The sequence below is a fragment of the Lutjanus erythropterus genome, chromosome 2, assembly GCF_056507025.1.
Source record: "Lutjanus erythropterus isolate fLutEry1 chromosome 2, fLutEry1.hap2, whole genome shotgun sequence".
Taxonomy (NCBI): Eukaryota; Metazoa; Chordata; class Actinopteri; order Lutjaniformes; family Lutjanidae; genus Lutjanus; species Lutjanus erythropterus.
Window position 1 is genome coordinate 40,547,090 of NC_139318.1, and position 19,112 is coordinate 40,566,201.

General features: G+C 39.7%; 1 protein-coding gene across 3 annotated transcripts in view; it reads left to right on the top strand.

Moving 5' to 3' along the window:
- The first annotated feature begins 10,664 nt into the window (after positions 1–10,664).
- LOC146332145 (plasma membrane calcium-transporting ATPase 1-like) overlaps positions 10,665–19,112 on the top strand; it is a 119,039-nt gene continuing 110,591 nt past the window's right edge. For 2 of the 3 annotated variants that reach the window (XM_084739782.1, XM_084739797.1), the window contains exon 1: positions 10,667–11,084. The gene's annotated coding sequence lies outside the window, so the exon portion shown is untranslated. Of the gene's footprint in view, positions 11,085–19,112 lie in introns of all 3 variants that reach the window. The other variant, XM_084739790.1, reaches the window with a different exon arrangement.

Here is a 19,112-nt window from a genome sequence, read left to right on the forward strand (position 1 = left end):
AGGAGAGAAGAATTAGTAGCAAACAAGAGAAAGTTTGCTCAAAAATGCAGGAGAGCAGGACCTTTCTGTGTGAAGTTTGAATGTCCACCCTGTGTTCGCATGTGTCTCCTCTGGGTGCTCTGGTTTCCCCCACCATTAAAAACACGAATGTTAAGTTAATTTCTCCCGTCAGTGTGCCCTTGACCAAGGTGCTGGCTTACAGCTGGATGTACCCGGGCGTTGCACAGTGGCTGCCCACTGCTCCTAACTTAGGACGGGTCAAATGCAGAGAACATGTTTCGCTGTATGTTGAGTTGTGTATAACTGTGTATGCGGCATGATAACAGTGCAATGGCTGGTTATCCTCTACAGAGGTGGTGCCAAGTACAAAGTTACCATGGCTGCTAGTCAGAACAGTCACAATGATGAGAGTAAGACCCCGGTTGAAAAATGCTGGAATTTATAAAGTGTTAAGTATTGAAGCACTAAGACCAGCAGGGTTGGTTCTGAGCCAGTTCAGTTTTGGATTCGATATCCGGAAAATATTCTGTTAATAATTGCCGCTGCTCATTTTCAGTCAGTGTTGACGGTCTTTCACCAGTTAAAATGACAAACTGGTCCCAGTTTATGTGTGTAAAATTCTGCAAACGAAACTTTCAGTTGTTTCTCTTCAAAATGCCGTCTGCGCTCAGCCAAAGATCATCGCAAGTGAAAAGAAACATCAAACTCGTCGACTGTGAATGGGCTGTGTTTTTGTAGTTAAACAGTGGCCACTCCTCTGCAGACGCTCTAGCTGTTATTTCAGTGTGTCAGATAAATATTTTAAAGGTAAAGGTAAGTCAGCTTTATTTACAAGTACAAGTACAAGTACAAGAACAAGTTACATATGTAGTGAAATGTGTTCTGTATTTGACCCCACCCACCATGGCAGTGTGGAGCAGTGGGCAGCCGCTGTGCAGCGCCTGAGGACCAACTCCAGTTCTACACCCAGCACCTTGGTCAAGGACACTGACAGTGACAGAACTGGAGAAATTAACCTAACATACAGGTTTTTAATGGTGGGGGAGACCGGAGCACCTGCAGCACAGACAGACAATACAAACTCAAATCATTGCCAGAGCATAAATTCAGGAGTTGTAGCAGCACAAGGACAAAAATATGTACAAATAAAATAAATAAAAAGAAGTATATGAAATAAAAATAACAAAAGCATTAAAAACATTCAACTCAGTTTCAAAGGCAGCAGTTTACATAAATATTTTACATACAAAAACACCACTTAAACTAATTGTGAAGTATCATCTCAGATGAAGAGACATGGTGTGATTAATAGCAGCAGAGTCAGTATATATGTAGAGTAATATGATGCCATCTGTTATAACAGTAAACGCCAGAGATATATATAACATGACTGGGATGATACATAGTGTTTGCCTGTATTCATATAGAAATGTAATATAGAATATAATGTAATAAAACAGTGTAAGATCTGATGGCAGTGGGAACAAAACAAAACACCTCCTGATGTGCTCAGTTTTGTATCTAGGTGGGATGATCCAGAGCACTGGTTCTCAACCTGGGGTCTGGGGCCTCCAGAAGTCACAGGGGGTCCCCAAGACTATGTCTGTTCTGAGGTCCTCAAAATCAGATTTGCACATGTCAACTAAAATCACAATTTCAGGGTTCCTACTTCAAGGTGCATTTTCAAGCTGTTCCAGCACCTTACAGCTTTGATAAATGACATATTTATATACAAAATGGTTATTTCACCTCTTCATCACATTAATTCTGATGTTATTGTGCTATTATCAACCGAAATGATCTTTTGTGACAGAATTCTACAGATGAGAGACAAATCAAAGGAAAATCTGATAAATGATTTTTTTTTTTCTTTTTTCAAGTTTAATCTTAACTTTTCTTATCCAGTGAGTGGCTCCACCAGACAAAATGATGTCAAACAAGGTTCAGTTAATAAGATATTAATACTTTTAGACTATTATTAATTATCAATTATTACATAATTAATTGGTTAAATTCTTATTTTGTAATTAATCGATTAATGATTGATCATTAACTTCCTATACAGTCTGGCTCAGTAAATATCTGACTTATTTTATTTCTTTATCTAAAAAGTTAAACTAATTCAGTCAAGCAGAAATTTATTATGAAAGTAATGTGATTACAATTTCAAGCAGTTTCAAGCAGTTTTCAAACCTTGAAAACATTAATATTCAAGTGTTTTCAAGGATTTCCAGTACCTGTATGAATGCTGCAATTAATGCAAAAGTCTGAATATAAACTATTTAAAAATATACATTTCTTTGTCCTAAATTAAAGATAGTAGCTTAGTTTGTAGCACACAAACTGCTGAATTTGCTAAAGGAAAAAATGTTTAATTTATACTGGAACTGAGAAATTTACCAAAGGTAAAGATTCTAAGAATGGAGACAATTTAATTTATCCTTACTTTGGACAGTAAAGCTTTGGAATGAATCTTTCCTTAGATACAAGTAGTAGGGACTCTGAGGAAAAAAAGGTTGGAAACCAGTGATGCAGAGGATGAATGAGCTGCCCATCCACCGCTGTTCATCATGGAGAGGGTCAGAGGGTCCAGGGTGGCGTTTATTCATCCTCCTCCTGACCACTGACTTCAGAGCGTCCAGTTCCAGCCTGACCACGTCTTCCTTACGTGATTCTGTTGGCTACACCAACCTTGATGCCGCCACCCTAGGACACACTGAGGGATCAGAGTCTGAGTCTCCTGCTCTGTCCCTTCTGTCAGCGTTGTGTGTCCAGTCCAGTTTTTTATTGATTTAGACTCCGGGGTGCTTGTATGATTCCTCCCACTCCACTTCCTGTCCTTTGATGATAAGCAGGACAGGGTGCCTCCTGTGTCTCTGGTAGTCCAGCACCAGCTCTTTGGTCTTGCTGATGTTGAGCTTCAGGTGATTGTTGTGGCATCATGAGACAAAGCTCTCTATCAGTCCTCCGTACTCCTCCTCACTGTCTTTGCTGATGCATCCAACAATAGAAGAGTCGCCGGAAAATGTTTGAAGGTGGCAGGAATCAGGGTTAAAGTCTGGGGTGTAGAGAGTGAAGAGGAATGGCGCCAGTACAGTACTATGACAACGCATTCTACTCCTAACATGCCAAAACAACTGAGAAAAACGGACTCTTCTGACAGGGAAACGACAACTGACAAAAGCAGCATGGAGATGGCTTACACTAAACCTCCAGAGCCTACAGTGGCTAGTCTCGTCGAAAAGTTTAGAGAAGAGACGCATACTTTTGCAGACGCAGTTTGCAGTCGACTGTGCTCTCATTGGGGGTCGCTCGACAGATGTTGAAACATCACCGCAAGAGGTGGACTCAAGAACTACCACTCCAGAGAGCCTTTGCGTCCAGTTGGCCAAGAGCAATGCTAACAACACAACACAACACAACAGGTGAGATGATCTGGAATCCCGTAGCCGCCAAAACCTACGAGCAAAAGGCATCCTGGAGGATACGGAGGGGCGGCAGGTGACCGCATTTATTGAGGACTTCTTCAGCGAAACCCTGGGGAGGTCCATCCAACCAAACTGCCTGCACATCTGTGACTGGGCTCATAGAAGTCAGCGGATCCCTGATGACCCCAGCCCATTATCGTACGGGTGCATCATGACCAGGTCAGGCGAGAAATACTCTGACTGTTGCGGGAGTGAGGCAGCTATAGGGTGGCCAATACTGATTCTGTTTACACCTGGCATTAACATATGTTGTCAGTGATCCAATCACCAGTGGACAGCTCTAAGCAGACTTCATAAGTTCACGTTTAGTTTCACATTTATGATACATCTCCACACGTGTCTTGAGTGACTGTAAAGTAAAGTATGCTGCCCAAATGGTGGATCGTGTGCCCCATGTGCTGTCAGTCCTCTGCAGGGGCCACTGGTTCAACTCCCACCTCTGGCCAGTTTTGGGGTAAAAAGCCTGTTATCCTGAAAACAAAAGCCCACTGCTCTGAAAATACACACTTTGAGATAAGTGGCTGTTTGTGTCACTCCATTAACATATTGGTTAATTTAACTGTCATAATCATCTACTCCTTCTAAAAGATTATTATTGATTTTCTATGACTCATAAGCAGACACTTACTCATTCGGCAAAGATTTGGCATTAATATGAACTCTAATTAATGTGAATACAGGCAAATACAGATTTAAAGGGGGACACTCCAGCAATGATGTCAGAGAAGTAACACGCCCCTCGTGTCTTGTGTGTTTCGCGACACGGAAACAGTGAAACAAATGACAAACACTTACAGGATGTCACTTGAGTATGTGGTTCTTCAGTGTGGCGTGGGACACACCACACACACACTTCTGAGACAGTGTCGTCACATGTGGCCCAGACCACCTCCTTCTGAGCAATGGGACCTCAATGTGTCTTGGGTGAATTCACACTGCAGTGAAATTAGCAGTGCTAATTCAACACCAAGACAGTTAAATTCAACACTTTGAAAATGTCTATACTGATACACGGTACATAGAGTCAAAACTACATACAACTCTTGTAAAGTTCATTTGTATTTTATTATATATAATAATTATATATATATATATATTTTATAATTTTTTATATAATTTATTCTATTTTTAAAACACTGTTGATTTACCATTTACCATTAATTTACCATTAATTACCATTTTCACTCACACAGTATTATACTATAAAAGAAGAAAAAAAGACAAAGAAGTTTGTACTTCAAGTTAAATTGTGTTTTGAAATAGCACACCACATATGACAAACAGTCAGGAGAAAATCTGTCTTTGGACCAACTTGATAGAGCTGTCTCTAAGTACAGATGTTATCAGATCAGCCAGATGCACGTTAATGTCAGGTGTAAACACGGCCATTATAAGACTGACACTCAAACTGCTACTTCTGTAAAGTCTGCCAAGTCTGTGAAAAGTTAGAGGTAGTCCAGAGGACACCTGAGTCATAAAGACCTGCTCCCAATCAGTTAGTCTGCTGCCGGTAATGTGCTTCTTCCTGCCAGTGTTTTAGAACAGTGATGAAAAAAGCTTTGAGAAAGGTATCAGCTTAATGGTGAGAGTGTTTTCTCAGTGGTGGTGTTTGAAGGGATGCAATCACTTCATCAACAAATCGAAACAATCCAGTAGCACTGGAGATGAATGGTTGCACAATTCTCCCCAACTGTGACACTGCAAAAAATGAATTTATGCAGCAACGATAGAATTGAAGTATCTCAGCCAGTCTGTCAGAATTATTCTTCAAACCGGAGCCACCATTGTTCAATAGTTCATTAAGTTTCCATTAAATAATCCCCAACTACAATAAATGAATAAATAAAGCTGATTACATGGCCTTCACTGGATTACATGGTGTATTTGGTCATCAAAGCCTGATCCTACGAGTGTCCTCTTTACTTTTTTTCCCCCTGCAGTTAATATTCTCTGACTCTGTGTCCTCCTCGTCCTCACAGATGCTGGGCTTTGCGGTGGGTGTCTCTTCAGATTAAATGTTCGGCTCTTCTCCCGCCTGTCCTGCCTCGGAAAGACTCCGCAGGACGTATTGACAATAGATACACAGGTGTGTTGTGACAACAGTGTGCGCAGGAGGGGAGGGAAACCACTGCAGCGAATCAGGCAGGTGAGTCCTGACACGGCACCTTCCTCTGATCTGAACACTGAAATGTTACATAAACATAATAAAGAATCTAGACACACATCGAAACAGCAGACCAACCCACCACCAACACTATCAGGTGACTTTGAATGTTTAATAAAGAAACAGTTCACCTCAAAATCATTTGAAAAATTCAACACTTATGTCTCTTTCCAAAAATCATGACCTGGTTACTCAAGATAATCCACTGACCTCCTTGTGAGTAGTTTCATGTAGGAACTACTTTCTTTCTAGCAGAAAAAAAGTAGTTCTAGTCGATGCTAAAGTGGTTCTGGTAGAGTCTGCTGCAGACATTAAGTAGTTCCTACATGAAACTGCTCACAACAAGGTCTGTGGATTATTTTGAGTAACCATGTAATAATTTTTGGAAAGAGACTCTTTCCACTTGTGTCTTAGAAATTATGTTCTAAGTTGCAACAGCAAATACATTTTGAGATGGTGCCACCTGAATAACTTTCTTTTAAATATAATGAAGCATTTTTTGATCAAATTAGTAACCAGATTGTGAACATAGTGGAGCATTTCACTACTAATAAAACAGATATTTCCCTCAGGAGTTGGTAAAGACCAAAAACAGAGCTTAAAGAGAGTGATTTATGTATTTGCAGAACCCATCAGATGGACATAAATACATGCCCATATAACTGATAATGTTGTTTTGTATCTCCTGGATGTGTAAATAAGTGACAGCTAATAGGTTTACTGTATAAATTTTGCATGGTGATGACATGTCAGTGTTGAGTTTACAGTTTGTTTCTGCTGCCAACTCATACCCAGGAAATCTTTTAATGCAGGTTTGACTATAACTTCTCTGTCAATGGAGCTAAGTACGACTCTAAGTGATGTTTGTACATTAAGTAAGGAATAATGACCCATGAGGTGTCCATTATCAGGAATTAATGGACAATAGGGAGGTGAGGTTGAGTTTGCGTCCACAGAGCACTCCAGTAAATTGGATGAACCTTAGATATGACTTGGCAGCTGCAGAAGCCTCTGGATCAGCTATGAACCAGAAAGTTCACGCTACGGTAGCAAGATTCATAGTCAAAAACCATGTGTACGGTTGACAAACAGTAAATATAATTTGACGGTATGTTTAATTACAGGACTAGCCATCTATCCAGCTATGTTCATTATCCCCACATAAATAAGATTTCACCAACAAATGATCAAAGCCTGAAGCGGCCGAGTTTAACAGCGAGATGATTGTTTATGAGCAGCATCGCAGTCTTCAAAGTTAACTAAACAGGTTAAAAGAAATGTTGAAGTCACTCCTTGTTGTAATGAAGTGTTAGCTTGTTAACGTGTTGCAATAAAATGGTCTTTGAATGCATCCCTGTTGCCACGGTTACTCATCCCATCGCCCTTATTTAGAGCTGTGAACAGACGGTTTCACAGGAACTACTTCATAGGTGTCCATTACCAGGGAATAATGGGCACCTGGCAGCCAATCAGAATTGAGTATTCCTGACCATGGTATAATAACACATTAAATTACATAGCATCTCTATATTGTTTTCTTAGAATACCATTATTATGAGAAGCATAATAACCACTTTCATGCACTCTACTTATATTTACCTTTTTTCACAGTAAATTAACTTAAGATGCAATTGTGTCCCACCAACTTTAAAATGAATCCTTTCAAGAATATTGCACCTGTAAAAACAACAACAAAGAAAACAAACAAAAAACAGATATGAACATAATTCAGGCAATAATATGATGGCCTCAAAAAAATTTACAACTAAATACATTTGGCCCTGTTGGGGAGGTTGCAAATTTTGCGCGCTTTGCTTAACCAATAGTTGAAAAGGCTGACACTTAAATACAACATCAATAGCATGTCATTAATAATAAATAAGATACGATATATATATTGTATATATATGTATTTTTCTTTTTTTCTTTTTTCTTTTTCTCCTTTTTTCATTTTAAGTTTAAGTTTTCTTAATCAAAAATGGTCAAGCCAAACAAAACAATGTCAAATGCACAATTTCTGACATTTATAGACTCTAAAATGAATCATCAGTTTAATCAGTTAAGTTCTCAATGGCGATTAATCATTAATATATAATATCTTTAGTTTGGCAGTACCTTGAAGTTGCTTGTCATTCTGTGGGATCCATGTTCTTCATATATATTAACAAGCTGTCCATATGTTTGTCACCATGATTGTCCATACAGTAATTTGTACGCTGTTTATCTGTTCTGTGCACACGACATCTGCTGCATGTTTGTCCGCCTGGATTGTGGCTCCCTCCTCTGCTGCTCCTCCTGAGGTTTCTCCTGTTTTCTGGAGGGGGGTTTTCCTGATGCAAACTGAGTGTTTAAGGACAGAGGATGTCATACTTTGTGCAGATTGTTAAAGCCCCTTGGGGAAAATTTGTGAACTGTGATATCTGACGTTATAAATAAAGAAAAAATGAATTGAATATACACCGTTATGGGATCGGGACACAGCACTGACGCACAGGAAAAACGAGAAGCTGTGTCTGGTGGTGACTGATGGTGACTTTGGAACAGTTATGAGAAGCAGCAGCTCTCCTTCATCTGCAGTCAGGTTTTTTTTTTTTCGTGAAAGTGAAGCAGTGTACTGTGCTGTTAAATGGCAGCTTTAACCACCTCTCTGCCTCTCTGTCATTAGCATAGCGTAGGAGGCAGAGCTGATTGAGTGGCCAGTTGGCAGTCAGAGAGAAATTTCTTTTCAGATTCTTTGTTCATGTTCTGCGTTTGGACCAGAAATATTCACCATACATGAGCGAGCACAGCCTCATCAGTGCACAGCCACATCTCTTATTTATAATGATGTGATCTCCTTTCATAACTACATATTAAACAGATGTGCTCTGAGGCTCAGAGGCGTTAATAGGAGCTGTTTTAGAGTTTTTCACCAAAACAGAGGTTAAAGAACAATAAATAATGTAACCACCATGATACCTGAGCAAAGACGAGTGTCTGATCTTCTCCAGAGATTAAATACATATCAAATATATCACCTGTCCAAGGCAGAGGTAATGAAAGAGTTTGCCTTGAATATCTGAGATTCAGTTTGATATATTTAAAGTGTTTTAGTTTTAACTGGCAGTAACTCCATTTATTTAAAGTATTAAATACAAAATGACCTATAAAATAATATTTGCCACATCAATAACCGACAGAATATTCTTCTATAATTTGTCTTCATTTATGACAAAATAATTTACATCATTCAGTCAATTTCTAAACTGCTACCTTCACTAGATTCATTGGCGGAGGTAAGGTAAATGAATTCACAGACAACACTGACCACAAGTATTGTCATTAATTACATTTTATTATAATAATTAATTTAATTAAGTTAAAGTTAAAGTCAACTTAAAGTATAGGACATACAGAGGATCCCGTTGTTGGCTGCAAATTAAAAACAACAATATGAGCTAAAAATTACTGCAGAGACGACAAAAAAAAAATATTAAGAATTAGAAAGGTTAAACTAGGGGTCAGGGATCAATAACAAGACACAGATAAAAGACAAGATCTACAATGATAATGTGAATTTTAGTGAATAAACTAGTTATAGTGTAAATAGAGATAAACAGGTGCGCAGGTAATATTGCAGTATTTAGCAGTTGTTGTAGTGCCTGTACATCATGAAAAATTTAAAACTGTGTCAAAATCATAAGATACAAAGCCATAATCATTAGATTCTGTCTCATAATTTTCATCTGCTATGTCAAAAGTCTAAACTTTTTATCTGTTTGTTTATTTTTCTGGCATGGTTCTGCCTCTATACACTGATACACAGGCGTAGAGTCCACCTGGAAGAATCACAGCAAGTAAAATTTACTGTACTTATGATGTATTCCACCTCAGTACTCGCTAAATATTTAACCATTTTCTGAAAATATGACCTTTTCACTGAACAATATGATTTTTTTTCTTGAAATATTATGACTATCTCAAATTTTTTTTAATCCTCCCTCTTAATATTGTACATCCAAAAGATCTGATTTTTCAGACTATTTATTAGGGATTTAACAATACATTGAATATTGCAATAAATATCAATATTAGACTGTGATGATATCTACTGCGATATTACATGGTAAATTATTTTATTGTTTTTATTTCATTTTATATAAGGACTGACACATTTTTTTCTTTTTGCAATAGTGTATTTAAAACATGCCACTATTTTGCACATGCTGGCTACTTTTATTTATTTACTGTAAAGATGGAAAGCAGCACTTGAAAAATGCTGCACACATTTAATATAAAATATTTTTTCAAGTCGTCACTTTTCTTTATTTTATAGCAAGGTGATAAACTGAATTGTGGACTTTTTTTTTTAATCGTGGTATTGTCATACTTTAGATTTTTGACATTGTTCTAGCTCTATCCCAGCACATTACTCACCAAGTATTACAACTCCCCTCCCTCAAAATATTACTTTTTCTTAATATATTTCGACTTTATTCGCTAAATCTCCATTCCCCACTCGCTGTGGTTCTCCCATGTAATATCGTGTCCTGAAAAATAAGATAGACTATGCAATAATAATAACTGAGAAAGCGTCTCATCATTTGATTCTGTGCCACGGGCGGAAATGAGCCTCCATACGTCGCCCCAGAGCAGATCCAGATGTGGATTTGTCCCTCTTCCTCCTCTCAAGTTTCCAGGGCTTCTCTTCAGCCCTGGATGTCTTCACCCCGGGGCTGATGTTCTCGATAGCAGGGCTCTGTTTCTGCCTGATTACCTAATTAATTCATAGATCCACCTTAAATACAGGGTAATCCCGGGCTGGTCCCTCCCTCTCTCGCGGTCTCCAGTACCAGTTCACCTCCCTCCCTTCTTCTCCTCCTCCTCCTCTTCCTCCTCCTCCTCTCAGTTCCCCCAGCGAGCCAGGAAAAGGACGCCGATCCGGACGTTGGGTCTTTTCTCTGGTCCTGTTTGAATGTGTCGGACCCCCACCCCCCACCCCTCCACCTCCACCCCCTAAACAGTCCCACCCACCGCTCTCCAACACAAACACACCAGCAGTCCCTCAGTTGCTGGATCTGCTCTTGGTTATCAGAGCCTTTCCCCTCCTCTGCTTTTATTCCGGGAGAGAGAAAAGGGGGGACTTTATTTCTGCCTTTTGACGGATTGATTTCTGGATCTGCTTCCTCCTTCCAGCCGTTGCAGGACCAGAGCTGTTCCGATGCCTCTACGAGTGTAATTGTAGTGTCAAAGAAACTGGTTTAAACGGCGGAACAAAGGGCCGTTGAGGCTCTCTTCTTTTCCTCCACCCGGTCCGTCAATCATTTTTTCACCACTGCAGTTGTCAAGTTGGAGCCCTGCTGGGAAATGGACAAACCCCTCTAAAGTGAAGACGCTGCCCTGCCTGCCGCACCAACACGACCACAGCAGGACGTGATTTTGGACGAGTGGAGGTAACGTCTAATTCTCTGTGTTTTTCAAACTTTATCCGCCGCGAGTCCCGTTTCTTTCAATTCGCTTGTGGCTGGGAGACGAGAGACGTGCCGTCGTTTGTGTGTCCGCGCCCGTTAAAGTGATTTTTAAAACGTGTTTTGAGGAGTCTGTCGTGTCCCCGGTTGTCCGCACTGCTCAGCATCCGGGTAACGTTCACAACCGCTGTTTCTTTACCTTGACACCCACTTATTAGTTAGCAACTACAGGCGAATTTTGGGATTTTCCACAGGTGTGAACGGGCAACTATCCCGCTCAGGGAGCTTATAACCTCCATTTGATTGTGTTTTCTGCGATATTAACCCCGACGGTGTCTCGCATAACTCCCCGAGGCACGTTTTCCACCCGTTTCTTCTCGCCAAACGTCCCGACAGTTAGCTAACGTTAGGTTACAGCCCCGGTACGTGCCTGCCTCTCGTCTGCAGTCAGCGCTGTCAAGTCTCCATTCAAAAAACGCGGAGGTTAAACGCCAACTCACGTCGCCTCTCGACTCGTTAAAGCACGCACTGTTGCATCGTATGAACCCCTACATGTGAATACAGACATGATAGCTCGAACAGAACTTAATTCTGATAAAATGGCAACTTTTAGACTTGGTACGCAGTGCTCGCTAGTCTCTGTCGCCCACCGCTGTGTGTTTTCCAGCCAGGAGACCGTGAGTGCGTATCAGTTGATAAAGTTATCATTATAGGGAGATAACATGTTTAAACGTGTACTTGCAGCATGCCGAATTGAAGACTTGTATTCAATGGTCCAGAATAGCGTTTTTAAGATGTATCAAACACGAATGTCCCCTGTTTAACGATAAACGGAATTTAAATGGTGAGATTCTGAGTGGCGCTTCTGTGACGGGTTTCCCCGGGAGACGGAACCGACTGTTGCAGAGGCTGCGAGGCAGGAATCAGACCGCCTGCGGATGTCTGGAAACACTTTGCTCATACTCTGTGCCTGCAGTGTTTTGTTTTCCGAGTGATATTTCCCCTGGTAACCGAAAGAACCCGTTTTCATCAGTAAATTACATGCTCTCTGGTGAGTTGATCTGTTTTTTTTCTCAGCGAACACTGGTTGCTGCTGCAGTTTTTGGTATTGACCTGAGTGTGTTGCTGGTCTAACTGGTGTCCTCCTCACACTGTTGTCATGAATGCGGAGCCTTCAGGATGAGCTTGTTCAGCTTGTTGGAGTGGTTTTCCCACATTTGGCACTCACGTTGTAAATAGTGCTTCTGGTTTTCGGGCTGTCATAATGACGGACAGCATTGATGGAGGGTGGAAAAAAAATCATTACCGAGCTCGTTTTGTTTTAATTAACGGGGCGATCGGCTCGCGATGAACCGTCCTTACGTCATCCTGTAAGATGGGCGGATGAGCACCAGTAGCAGCGCTGCTTCTTTTTCCTCCTCTCTCCTCTCATTTCATCCATCTCCTCCTCCTCCTCCTCCTCTCCCCCCCTCCTCCTCCTCCTCTCTCTATCTGGGTGTGTCCTGCCTTATTGCGTTAGGAAGGAGGGGGGATCCCGCATCTTGGCTCATGGTGACTCCTCCTCAGCTTGTGACCTCCAAACGAGGGCATTGCTCCTTCTATTTTCCTCTGCTGCTAAATTCACCAAAAAGAGAGGCTTGTTGCATAGAGAATCAGAAGCGAGGAAAACTTTGATGTTCATTTTTAGAAACAGGTTGAATTTGAGGTGATTCTTAGGGGAGCGATGGCACAGTGACTCTGTTGTTTGCTGCATCCCAAAGGAGAAAATGGCTAGTTTTGATCAAATGTGCTCGTCTCCACTGATGCATCTCACCAGTGGTGTGTCCACATTTGTCATTTGCTATCATAACTTGTTTGCAGTCATTTCAATTCAAGGTAGAAAGCAGATAATTAGCAGTGCACTCATGTGATGAACTGGATCAATATGGGTGCTGAGACCTGACAAATCCACAAAACAACACAATTTCATAAAACACGCAGAGCGATGTAATTATAACAGAGTTTTAGTGTTATTGACAGGTGCATTGGATCAGAAAGTCTGATTTAATTGAAGTTTTCACGCCTCGGACCTTCATCAGGTAGAATTCAGAGATGGCTTTTAATAAAGTCAGTGCAGGATGCTATGGATTTCTGCACAGGACGGTATATTAAAATCTGATAACGACTGTTCAGGGTTCCTTCATGAAATGGTTCAGCTGAGGTAGTCTGCCACACAGATCCACGTCTTCTGATATTATTAGTTAACATGTGACAACCTTAGTCTCTTGTAGGGCTGCAATTTACAACTATTATTTTCGTGATCAAGTTTCCTGATTAATAATTTAGTCTATAAAATGTCAAAAAATTGTTACGTTGTGTCATCACAATTACTCAGAGCCCCAAGTGATGCCTTCAAATTGCTATTTTGTCTAACCAGCAGTCCCAAACCCAAAGACTGCTAATTTACTACCATAAATAACAAAGAAGAGCAGAAAATCCTTACATTTGAGAAGCTGGAAGCTTTCTTTCAATCGACTGATCGATTATTCTTCTAGTCATTGCAGCTCTGGTCTCACTACATTTGTTGTGAGAAACTGTACTTCTGCTCTTTTCCCTGAAGATAAATGTCATTTTGAATAAAAATATATTTATTTATTTTGTCAGCAGAGGCCTATACGTCAGCTTTAAGTAGAGATGAAATAAGTTAATTAGTGAACTGATCGACAGAAAAATAATTGCTAACTGTTAAATAATATGTTCATTTTTAAAGTTTTTTTTTTTTGTTAAGAAAAAAATGTCAAACATTTGTCACTTCCAGCTTTTCCAACATAAGGATTAGCTGGTTTTCTCTGTTTTATATCACTGTTAACATCTTTGGGTTTTTCAGGTGTGATAAAATGTTCTGATATTTTATAGACGAGCGATTAATCAATTAACTGAGATATTAACCAGATAATTGGTGATTAAAATAATTGTTAATTGCCGTTCTAGCTTAAAGTTGGAATTATGTACCTGTGGAGATGCATGTTAACATCCGTGCAGATCTACGTGTCAGGCAAGCTGATTGGTGGATCTGACGTCCTACTGGGAAGTTTTCTCAGTTTCTTTCTATCAGAGTTTGGAGGTGGTGATATTTCAGCACAATGACAAGTGGTTTTCTGGCAGAGCATAGGAGAGTAAATTCCTCTTCAAGGCACTTAGTATTGTGTCCCACTCTGTCATTGTTTCATCTGCCTCGATAAATCCAAATTCTGTCATGGATGTAATGGTTTATTTACATTGTCACCCGGGCGAAATTTAATTTTGCGTTTCCTTCAACATTTTCTTTAGTGCTGCAACAATTACTCAATTAATCAATCAGTTGTCAACTATAAAATTAACCACCAACTATTTTGATAATTGATTCATTGTTTTGACTCATTTTTGCAAGAAGAACTGTCCAAATTCTCTGACTTAAGCTCTCAAATGTGAATATTTTCCATCCGAGAAGACATTTTGAGGACGTCGCCTTGGGCTTCAGGAAACACCGGTTGATAATTTTTACCATTTCCTGACATTTTATTGACCAAACAACTAATCGATTAATCAAGAAAAAGACAGACAGATTAAGTGGTGATGAAAACAATCAAAGTCCTAGTTATTTTAACTTTAACTTAGCTTAACATGACACTGCTTCCCAGTGGACATATACGTTATACCCTCAAGTATAGACGAAACACACGCAGGTGTGACTCTGAACAACAACATGGATGTTTGCTTACCAGCAGCCCGGATAAGCATAATTCTAGCCTTACACACTGTGGGAAACCCTGATGTTAGCATACAATTGTCTCCAGTTACACTTAATAAGTGATGAGTGTGTGCGCTCCAAAACTGGACTGGCACAGTGCCGGTTTATGCAGCTGGATGGGTGTGGTTTCCACTCCAGCTTATTGGTTGGCTTTTAATGTGAAAAATCTGCAGGAAGTGTTGAGTCTCACCGGTAGCAGCTTAACACTGATTGAGAAAGACGGCAACATGGAAAAATTGGAAATTATTGGAGAATGAAAGTGTCGGAAAGAGAAAGGGAGAGCAGCAGAGGGGTGACTATGACATGATAGAATGTTTCTCAGGCCTTTATTTGTTTGTGCTGTCATTTGAGACTGCGATTATTTGACTACCGGCTTTTATATGAGAATTTATATGAGACCTGTCCTGCTGTATTCCACTGTGTGCTGGGATTGGGTGTAGCCCTGCGACACCCTGCACAGGATAATGGATAAGTATAGATAATAGAGGGATGGATGGAGCCAGCTGTGGTCTAAAGCAAACACAAAGTAGATACCTTTCATTACACGCTGCTGAAATTATCCTAATGAATATAATGAAAATACTGTGCCTTTCCTTCTGGTGAATATTATCCCTACATCCTCAATATGGCCTCTCGTCTGTGCTGAGGACAGAAGTTCAGGTTCACCTGCAGACAGATGAGTGCTCTGTTTGTGTCTGAAGCTGCTGCTGAGCTCCTGATGACCACAGAAAGTGACGGGTGCTGACTCAGTGTGTCTGTCCTCTTAACGTCCAGCAGGAGGTTCAGATTCCCTCAGCCACAACAGGAGGAATAGATTTAATATTTAATACACTTTGATTTATTTAGGCAGTCAGGTTCTTTACTGAAGAGGGCTCTGTGTTAATCACAGGTGTCACTTTTACCTCTTTTGTCTGTAACTGACGTGCCTGTAAAACTGCCAGGGTTTTGTTTGTTGAGTTTTATTTATTTTGAGGTAAACTATAACTAAGAACTCTGTAATGTTAAGATACTACCATTTTCTGGTTAAAAAAATTGGAGGAGTCCCTAAACATTTCTAGTGCCGTCACAGATGATCAGTGGCTGACAAAGTGACAAAAGGATGTGACAATACCAAAAACTCCTGGTACGATAAAACAACGATAAAAAGTCCATAATACAATATTTATTGTGATATTAAAAAACAAACAAACAAAAAAGACTTGTAAAATACTTTATTGATTAATAAATCTGATGTGTACAGCATGTTTTGTTCGGATAAAATTTGTTTTCCCCTTTAACTTAAAATACTTGTGCTTTCATTCCCTATAATTTCTTATTTTAATTGATAAACATTCATAAAATCCAATGTGTTGGGTTTTTAATGATATCAAACAGGCAAAAGCTGCAAATCTTCATGTTTTTAACACTCTACCAACAAGCGCCTGGTAACCCGAATGATTTTAATTTTTAATTGATTTTTAAAGTTTGACAATTACCATACGGACACATGTTTATGCATCAAGGTATAAGCTTGGATATTAAACAGCTGGACTTTGATCTGTAGCTACTTTTTGTCTGCATCAGAAATCATGATCAGAGCTAAATCAAAGAAAAGCTTGATCTAATGTCGTGTCTAAAGTCTGTAGTGGCCTGTGAGCTCCTGGTGTCCTCGAGCAAATATTTTTCTGTTTAAAAGTTTTAATTAATCCGACTGATTTGTCTTTTGTGTGTGGATGAACAAACTGCTTTCCCCACTGAGCATTAATTAAGTTTTTTTCTATTCGATTTCACTTCTATTAGCAATTCTCTCAGTCTGCCTTCTCCACATCATTGTAAAGCAGCGATTTTCCTGCATTTCCCAGAAGATCTTTTGACAAACAGGCAGACAAGAGGAGACAGTGAATGTCTACTTTTTAGTTCTGTCTCTTGCTGGTAGCTGAGATGTCCAACCGGCCTGATGTGGTTGTTACCTGCTGTCCATCGTAGACTGCAGGTGATGTGACGTGTGGCTGCAGTGACTTGTGGGTAATCGAGGCTGTTGTCTGTGAAGAAAGTGATCGCTGTGTTTCCTCTTCGCTGTGGGATTTCTCCCCATGTGTCAAATGTTAGTCTCAAAATGGTGGCTCTAAAAACAAAACGCCTCCCTTTTTGATTCTAATTTTGAGTTGATAAATTATATACACCTTGATACCTGTGAGATGGTAAATCACATCTGAATGCATGGTTCAGTATTTTGAGTATATAGTCAAGGGTTAAATTCCTTTATAGGATACCTTTTTAGGATGGTGGCACCAGTCAGATTGATGGCTAGACTCCATGAATGTGAATGTTCATAGGTAGTTAGGTAGGTGTTCAATGCTATGAATCAGGACACCATATAAGAGTCTCACTTTGCTCTGTTTGTTGAGAAAAGCTTGCGTCTTCTGTACCATGCTTTTGTCCTTCATGCATGAAAAAAACAGCCATATTGAAACGTCGACTTGTGAACTCGTCTTTTCTCAGTACCCCTTTTAGTTCCTGTCCTCTTTTCCTCAAGAGGCTCTTGCCTTTTGCCAGGCTGCCGTTGTAAATAAGAAATTGTTCTTAATGACTTGCCTGGTTAAATAAAGGTAAAATAAAATACATAAAATATACGTCAGCCCTGCGATTTAACTGACGACCTGTCCGGGGTGTATCCCGCCTCTCGCCCAGTGTCAGCTGGGATAGGCTCCAGCCCCCCACAATGCATCAAGGAGTTACAGGCTGAGGATCTGTTGTTTCTGGTTTCACTTTATAGTGTTTATTATAACAGCAGTTCTTTGTCTTCTCCAGAGAAAATCCAGTGATTCTCTAAACCACAAACAATATCTCTGAAATGTCAGTGACTGTGCGTGACTGGTAAATTAAGTTATGTGTGTAACCAGGTTCTGTGAATTCTGGACGACCCTCAGATGTATATCTAGGGTTTAACACAGCTCACTGCATGTACACGTGTGGTTTTCAGTGGAAGTGGGTTTGAAGACTTGACACCTCAGACCAGACCTGCTACACCGACTGCGAGGCAGCAAAACAAGTGTTACTGTGATCTCAGGGCTTCAGACCTTCAGACCCTCTGATAGAGTGGAAACCGTCTGGGACTTGATTTACAGATCGCAGTGAAGTGAGTCACCCAGAGGCTCCCTCACTGCTGAACTCTGAACTGTCCGGAGTCCTCTGTCAGTTTATGACTCTTTAACTGTTGAATGATGATGACACTCACAATGCTGTTTCAGTTTGTGAGGCTCACACACACACAAACACACGAACACACACATTGGTTCATGACAGCTGTCTGTAAAGTTGTGGATGTACTTTTCAGGGACCATGTACAAAAACCAGAGTCATGAGGACAGATGCTTTGTAGCATTTTACAGTTTTACATTTTACAGTTCATATCTTGTTTTATCTTTTAAGCTTGCTATATTTATTTGAACAGACTCAGATCTTTTTATTGCATTCAGGTTTTATGTTTTTGACTTGTTGTTTATACTCGGCCTGAAGAGACATAATTTGATCCAAACTGTGTTTTTACAGTTTAAATAACAAACTTGAACTTGATAATTGCAGTGATTTAATACTCTCTTCAACTGCATTTTAATAAAGCTTTCCATCATAAGAATTATTGCACAGGTGAGATGTAACACGGATGACGATCTTGCAGTGTTTTGATATTTTGCAATTTTGATTAAAAAAAAAAACTTCTATCACATATAAACTGTACAGAATTGTACAGAATAATTTTCTGTTATATTTTCTGACACTTCATAGAACAAACCATCAATTGATAAAGCAAATGATCTGTTGATTAATTGAAAATAATTTGTTACAGTATGGTTCAGTATTTTGAGTATATAGTCAAGGGTTAAATTCCTTCCTAGGATACAGTAATTTTTAGGAAATTCCATCGGGAAATCATGTGCCTAATAACCTGTCAAATCTAACTACGTTATTACATTGATACACAATTCAAATTCAATCCAGTATTATCATTAGAGTGATAAATACTTTGGTATTATCAGTATGGCTGCCCTCTTAAAGTTGGAACATTCAGATTGAGCCGTTATTCTTTTGCTGTTGTTTTTTTGCCACTCTGTGTGCATCACAATAACAGGATAAAGCAGATGCAACAAAAATGCACCTTGATAAAATTTTAATGAGTAATTACAAACAAGGGGAATCATAAATATATATTTTTTTATTTTGGCTGGTGCAGTTATTTAAAAAAAATCTGCTTGATCACATGGCAA